Genomic DNA, 7,873 nt, shown 5'->3' with positions numbered 1-7,873 from the left:
AATGACGGATGGACCCGGATGAGAACCGGGCGGAACGGACTTCCGGAAACCCATTCTGGGAGGGAGGGAGAGAGCAGGCCTACGAAGAGGCCGGGAACACGGTACGTTGGTACCATAGGAGAGGGTGTGGAGCGAGCCACCCTCTCGACATACGAAAGAAGGAAGACCCGGGATAAGGGTCAGAGATATGGCAAGCCCGAGGAGGATCCTTCACACCGGCTCTACAGAAACCGGCGGTCGGCCCGAGAGCCGGCGCGAGGCCTAAAGTGACGAACGGTGGCGACGAAGGGATGAAGGCAAAGGGCTACGGATGGGCGGTCTATGGATATCCTCACACCGATCCGGCGGTCGGCCCGAGAGCCTGCGTGAGTCTTATAGGAAAGGACGATGGTGGTAGGTGAATGAGACCAACAGAAGAGAATGGCGAAGGCAGAGCGGAGCAGCTGTGACCTTACACACACCGATTCTAGAGACTCCGGCAGCCAACGACAAGAGGAGGCGTGAGACCTAGAGTAAGGGACAGTGGCGGCGGCAAGGCGGGCAACCGAAGCCAGAAGGGGAGGTCCCACGAAGACACTCACACCGATCCGGCAGACGGCCCGAGTGCCGACGTGAGTCCTATAGGGGAGATCGGTGGCGGTAGGAGAAAGTGATCGGACGATAGGAGGCAACAAACGGCAAGGAGGTATGAGGCCGGCAAGGTGGTTACGGACCATCTCAAACCTTCCGACGAGGTGAATGGGCGTAAGGAAGTCTGGTCCTACGGGATCCCCACACTTAACTAGAGACTCCGGCAGTTCGGCCAACATGGCAAAATGAGACCGAGAGAGAAGGTTGGTGGCGGCGGGAAACGGGACCCGACTACGCGGAAGACACGAGGAAGTAGCCGGTAGGGCGAACACGGGGAGGTGTGTCAGGCCAGAAAGGCACACCTAGGACGGAACAAGAGTCTCGCAAGTGGCCATCGTGGGCCGGATCGAAGCATGACTACGGGACATTGTTCGGCACGGGCGGAGCCGAACAAAGGAAGCGGAAGACGACACAAGGGAGGTGCCGGGAACGAGGTGACGAGTGCATAGTGGACTGCATAGGGTCGGAGTCAGGGGATGACAAGGGAGTCCGGAGGAGGATCCTCCACACTCACTTCGTAGATCTCTGCAGCTTAGTCAGAGTAGCGAAGATTGACACGGCAAGCTGGTGGGGGCGAGGGGATGACGGCAAGCGGAAGACTGAGGACCTGTTATAGCTGCACGAAGACGGGAAGGGCCAAGCGGGTTACTACGGGGTGTTCCTCGGATGTGGAGGACACCAGTATGCGGGTGAGCGACGATGCACGATCTGGCCGGGAAAGGGGCCGACAAGGCGTGCAATGAACCGAAGTACGGCACAGGTAGTGCCAAACAACGGACGAGGTTATGTGGCACCCGGAGGTGCCGGAGCGGAAAGGCGAGCACGGAGATAGGTTGCGCGGTTCGGATGTAGCGCGTAGAAGGCCAGAAAAGGATCCTCCACACCGTTCCGGAAACCATGGCGGTTCAAGTGGACGCGGCGATGTAAGACCATGGAGAAGGAAGGTGGCGACGAGAGGACGAAGGCAACGCGAAACAACATGGGACGGCAATCAGGACAACACGAATGGTCAACGGAGGCCAAGCGGGCCACTATGGGCGTTCCTCAAGCGGAGGACATCGGGCATACGACGGAGAGTGGGGCATTCATACGGCCGAACAAGGGCCAACGGAAGTACGCTATCGAGATATTACGCAAGTGCGTGTGTAATCGAGGCGGGACCGCGGGGGTCTCGAACCAAAGAGCAAGCGAGGGAGGAGAAAGAGAGAGGACCGGCTACGCAGGACTGGGGATACACAGGGACACGGCCCTTCAGCACGGAGAACGCGAACAGACACCGACACAGACAGATGCGAATGACTTAATATGTATATTAAGAAAATGGCTAACACTACTACAACCCTCGATGGGGCACAGGTTGGTTACAACCGAACAGGCCGGCGAACAGATGCCGATGCCTGCTCGCTTCGACGCACAAAACAGGGCAAGGGGGTTAGCAGGTTGGAGGTGCTGCCGGAAGCACTCGGGCGTTCCTCGAAGCAGCGCGAGCCTCCTCGGAACCCTGCACAGAAAGCTATGGAGCTCAAGAAGGAAGGAAACAGGGAGAGAGAAGCGTCCAGAAACGGTCCGACAGCACTTCGTCCTCTCCGCGCGATATATCTCCGCAACAGCTCTTTCCTGCTCTTATATAGCCCGACGAGCAGGCCGTCCTTTAGCTCGCGCGCGCGACCGAAAAGACTGTTCGCGCGGTCTTTGTCTCCACCTATGTTAGGGCCCGTTCCTGCCGATTATCCTCCTAACTCGCTTCTTCGTACAACTTGGAGCTTGTGCGCGTGAAGAACCGGTTCCCACGCCTAGGTGCGCCAATTCCGCCTATGGACGGTTTTCTTCACGACAACGCGTACAACGGAGATCACGGCAGAGGACCCATCGATGGGTCGAATGAGCCTACGGGGAGGTAAGTGCGAATGAAGAACTGAAGCCGACGGATCAAACCGGTAGCGAGCCGGGATGCGGATTACGGAAGACCGGTTTCTCACCGGCCGAAATCTCTCACCCTTCACCGGATTTGGCACGTATTGGTGGACATGCAGTTTGGTGGGGGCGGATGTCGTGAAGAATTTCGGCCAAAGGCGGAAACCGGGAAACATTGGCTACATCGGCGGGGTGCAACATGTGTGCTCACCCTTGTACATTTAGTGTGAATAACGAGGGCGCCTTTATGGCGCCGAAGAGTAGTCCAGTCGGGACAGACGATCCCATGTAAGTCGGGATTTATCCCACATTGTAACGCATCCCTCTCCTTGTTCTATAAAAGGAAGGGAACGCCCTTTGTGAAAGGGGTTGCCCATTTTTGTGTTAGAGGGTATACCGTAAGGTTTATAGTTAGGTTTCTTCTACTTCTTCTTCCTCTTCTTCGCGGTGTGGGTGGACTGTTGAGGGTTGTTGTTGCTCGGTCTCCTGTGCAAGACCCCGCTCCGCGTGACGAGCCCGAGAGCTCCCCGAACGGCGGCTTGGTTGTAGACTGCTGTTGTAACCTACCCTAGCTTGGTCCGGCTCGAAGCCGGGGTTGTATTCTTTCCCTTGTAGTACTTACATTTGCATCTGTCTGTGCATATTCATGTCTCTGTTGGTGTCGGGTGCTCCCCCTTTCCTGCGTTTCCTGTACATAAGGGCGTGAGTCGGGTCGGCCTGTGTGTGTGTGTGTGTGTGTGTGCGAGTCGGTGTCAAGCGTGCGCTCCCTCTCTTTCTCTCTCTCCTTTCGGTTGCTTCCGGTGTGCTTCTGGGATGCCCGGAAACGGTGAAGTACGACTTCCTACGCTCCGTCACTCCCTAGTCCAAGACCCCCGTGGTCTTGCCTTTCTCCACGCACGCGCGTAACAACGCGACATCTTTGGTGAACCCGACGTGAAGGGCGGCAAGGGAGCATGGAGATGGAAGAAGACTTCGACTTTGAGGAGATGATGGCAAAGATCGTGATGGAAGCCCGAGAGCCGGTGTGAGACCTAGAGTGATGAACGGTGGCGGCGGCAAGGCGGGCAACCAAGACAACGACAAGGAGAACGAGGAAGATATAGCCACGGACCACGGCGTCCGAACGAAGGTGGCTACGAACATGATATCGGCGAGTAACGGTACCGGGACTTTTCCCACACCTATTCTAGAGACTTCGGCGGCCGGCCCTGAGAGCCCACGTGAGACCGGAGAGACGGAAGATGGTGGCGGCAAAGCGGGTGACTGAAACGACGACGAGGAAGGTCGTAGCGGACGGAGGAGAGACCCCTCGACATCGGGGCCGGAGACTTCGGTGGTTGCGCTCGAATGCCAACATAAGACCGGAGAGAAGGGCGGTGGCCGTGAGGAGGCGTTCCCCGGAGCGAACAAGTACGAAGATGAGGATGCAAGGCCCGGAATGGGCTTATATAAGAGGACCGACGGAGAGGTCGGGAGCGGCAAAGAGGAGAGAATTGGGAAGATGAACTAGAAGATGAACGGGTCAATAATCCGACACGACCGGAAGACGACGCGGAAGAAGATTGGAGCGGGGTCCAGTCAATCGAGCCGGAACCGAAGAAGAGCTGGCAAGGCCGGATTTGTTCTGACAAATATGTACCGGCCGGTTACGATTACGGAAGGGAGCCGACCGAACCAGAACATGATCAATCAGGATCAAACCGAGCAAGGACCAAACCGGCATGATTGGAGATTGGGGAAGACGAGTCGCAACACACGGTGGGAGCCGGTGAGCACGAGAAGGAGGCCAAGCGGGCATGATGACTACGGTTCTGTGGAAGACCGGAAACGAGTGGGACCCTCCCCACCTATTCTAGAGACTTTGGCGGTTGTGGATCGACGTAAGACCAAAGAGGAGGATATCGGAACGGGTATCCAATACGGAATGACGGACGAGGGGGCCCAAGACGATAAGCCGGGGTGGGAAGGGGCTACGGCAACTAAGGGAGAAGAGGCCGACGCGGAGGTCGGGACTACGGCGGGAGAAGCGTGTAACATGAAGCATGCATTACGGCGTAAAACGGATCATGCACTACGGCCGGCAAAGGGCCAAGAAGCAAGCATGCACCCGGAAGAGCGGCAACGAGTGACCGGCAACGACGGACCACTTGAGCCTTTGAGAGGCAAGCACGCGGTAGGAGACGAAGCAGTGAGTTGCCGGGATCGGCGGATGGGAGGCGAGAGCAAAGGATGGTACGCGGAGAACAACGGGGTACACACCGGGAAGAGAAAACGCAGCGGCTTCCCGGAGGGCATGCAAGGCCAAGCGGGCCAAGAGGGCGCAAGTCAAGGCGAGGCGGTAACGGGAGCCTCGAGGGACACCGACACGAAGGTCGGGATGACGGTACACTCTACGACGAGAGAGCACGACGGGCAAAGGAGAAGCAAGGAACGCGGAATGGGGTCGCCTAAGGGCCAAAGAATGAGCGTATATTAGGGGGACAACATCGGCGCACGGGAAGAGCCTACGGAAGGCAAGCGCGGAGCGGGAAGAGTCGACACACCGAGGTGTTCGGCATGCGGGGACGATAAACCCAAAGGAGCAACAAGCAAAGGGCAGAAACCGGAGTGCGATCGGAGAGATCCGGATCGCATTCAGAGGACATACGAGATGGACCAAGAGGGTGTACCTCGGGGAGAAGCGGCAACATCGGAGGTTGCGGAGGACACCGAAGACGAGAGCACCGACACGGATGTTGGGGAAGCAACGTACCTTTTCGAAATGGTACGCAAAGCGGAGCGAACTGCGAGACGTGCGATGTGGCCGCGTAAGGGCCGAGCAACGAGCATGAGGATGAGCGACGACGAAGTTCGGCGCGCGACAGTGCCGAGTCGAGGAAGCGGCCGAGGCAAGACATGCGTGGACGAAGAGAACACGGTGCGATATTCGGCAAACAGTCGGGAAGAACGAGGATTTGGTCCAAGGTCGCGCACGGAAAACTGAGGAAGGCAAAGAGAGGTTTGCGAAGACCGGGTCTGGCGGACCGAGCGGAGACAGTGGTTCGGCGAACTCCGTCGAGTATGGTGGATCGGATGGAGCCGACGGTTCGAGAGCAAACGACGGATATGGCGGGCCAGGAGGCTACGGTGGTCCATGTGGGACGGATGGGCTTGCTCGAAGTGGAAGACGAAGTCAGGCAAAGCTGACAAAGACGCTAAGGACTCGGTTGACCGCCATGGCCAAAAATCTCACCTCTTTCCCCTTCTTGGCACATACCGGTGGATGTGTGGTTTGGTGGGGGCGGATGTCGTGAAGATTTTCGTCCATAGGCGGAAACCGGGGTGGAAAGGGCAAGTCGGTGGTGTGCAACATGTGCACATGTATACTAGGATATGGTGTATAGAAAGAGAGGGGAAAATTTTATCCCACATTGTAAGGTCCCTCCCTCCTTGGGCTATAAAAGGAAGGGAGGGGTCACTTATGAAGGGGTTGCCTATTTTGCGTATGAGAGGTATACCACTTAGTCTAGAGTTCTTACCGTTTTAGGGTTAGGGTTTTGTTTAGGGTTTTCCTTATTCATCTTCGGTTAGGGTTTTCTCATAGTCGTTTGGTGCGGCCCAGGTAGCCACCATTGTTGTAATCATTCGTTTGTTTTATACATCTTGTTGAGTATCTTACATCCGCCGATCTCTCCTCCTATGTCATGATCTTATTCTTTCTTCTTCTCCTCTTGAGCTAAGCTTCCAAACATATCTTATTCTTTCTCCTCTATTCCCTAGTCCGAGACCCCCGTGGTCCCGCCCCTTCTACACGCACGCGTGTAACAACGCGACAACGGTGTACTTCAATGCTCACTTGAGCGTCTGACACTAACTACAAGAGTAATAACTCCCTAGTAGTCTAGCTGCTTCCGGTTACTGATGGATCCGACTAACCGGCTCCCCAGCTCACCAGGTGCTCATCGGCTCACCGGCTCAGGCTTATTTAGCCGATCCGGCTCCAATTGAGCTTGCCGCTCAACACTCCCCCTCAAGCTCAACTTGAGATTCGATCATAGTGTCAACGTCTGTGGCAACTGTTCCTTCTGCCCGGCTCCTTCTGGTGTCACTCCGCCTTGCTCGCGCTCCTCATCCGGTCCGGTTCTGTTTGCCACGACCCCTCTTGTTCTGCGCACCTCAACCTCCTCGGTCGGCTTGTCTGTTCAACAGGCCTAATTCCGCTCCCTCGCTGTTGTGACTTCGGCGTGTGCCGGTTCGCCGATTCCTTCGTGTTGGCGTCGACTTTCGCTGCCTTGTCGTCCTCTTGGCCTTGAATTGACCCGGTTCTTCCGAATTTGTCTGTTGAACCGAATTGACTCTCTCCGATTCGTTCCAGCTTTTGTCTGAATCGGTTGCTCCCGATTCTTCTTCTGGTTCTAGGCCCTTCACCACATCGAACCATGTCTGGGTCTTGGCCTTCTTCTTCCGGTCGGCTCTGTCCTTCTTGACTCTGCCGCCGCTACCGCTTGTTCCGACTTGTTCGGATGTGTCGACTTCCTTTGTCGATTCGGCTCCTTTCTTCTTCTTGACTCTCCCTTTATCGGTTCTTCCCTCACCGGCGCATGCGACAGTCTCTTTGCCTTTGCCCGTTCCAGTGTTTTTGCCCGTTCTCCCCCTCAAGTGTGGCACGTCAAGATGCTGAACACCAAGCATTTCGGTGAAGTGCTGCAACTTTTCTGATCCGAGTGGTTTGGTTAAGATGTCGGCAACTTGCCGATCCGTGTGAACATACCGAAGTTCGACCTCACCGCTCAGGACACGCTCATGCACGAAGTGATAATGCACTTCTATGTGCTTTGTGCGAGCATGGAATACAGGGTTCTTGGCGAGCTGCATGCTGTTTATGTTGTCGCAGTAGATTAGAATCGGGGTCGGTACCTCGATCTATAGGTCTTGTAGCAGTCGCCGAAGCCAAATGGCTTCACAGGTGGCAATGGTAGCACCCCGATACTCAGCCTCAGTGCTCGACAGAGCAACTGTTGGCTGCTTTTTGCTTCTCCACGCAACAACCGCACTACCTAGGGAAAACATATAACTGGAGGTTGATCGGCGATTTGATGCATCGCCGCCCTAGTCGGCATCTGTGTAACTGACCAGCTCTTCGGTTATACCTCGACGGTATAACAGTCCCCGGTCCTTCGTGCCGCTCACATACTGTAGTATTTGGTGTGCGCACTGAAGATGCTCTACGGTTGGCTTCTGCATGAATTGGCTAATCACACCGACCGGATAGCTGATGTCAGGTCGGGTGATGGTCAAATATATAAGGCTTCTAACAATTTGTCGGAACCGTTTCTCATCGCAGGCCGGT

Source organism: Azolla caroliniana, unplaced genomic scaffold, assembly GCF_043228905.1.
Source record: "Azolla caroliniana isolate FFs.n. ecotype wild unplaced genomic scaffold, voAzoCaro1.0.p SCAF_116, whole genome shotgun sequence".
NCBI classification, from domain to species: Eukaryota; Viridiplantae; Streptophyta; class Polypodiopsida; order Salviniales; family Salviniaceae; genus Azolla; species Azolla caroliniana.
Note: the sequence above shows the minus strand (reverse complement) of the source record.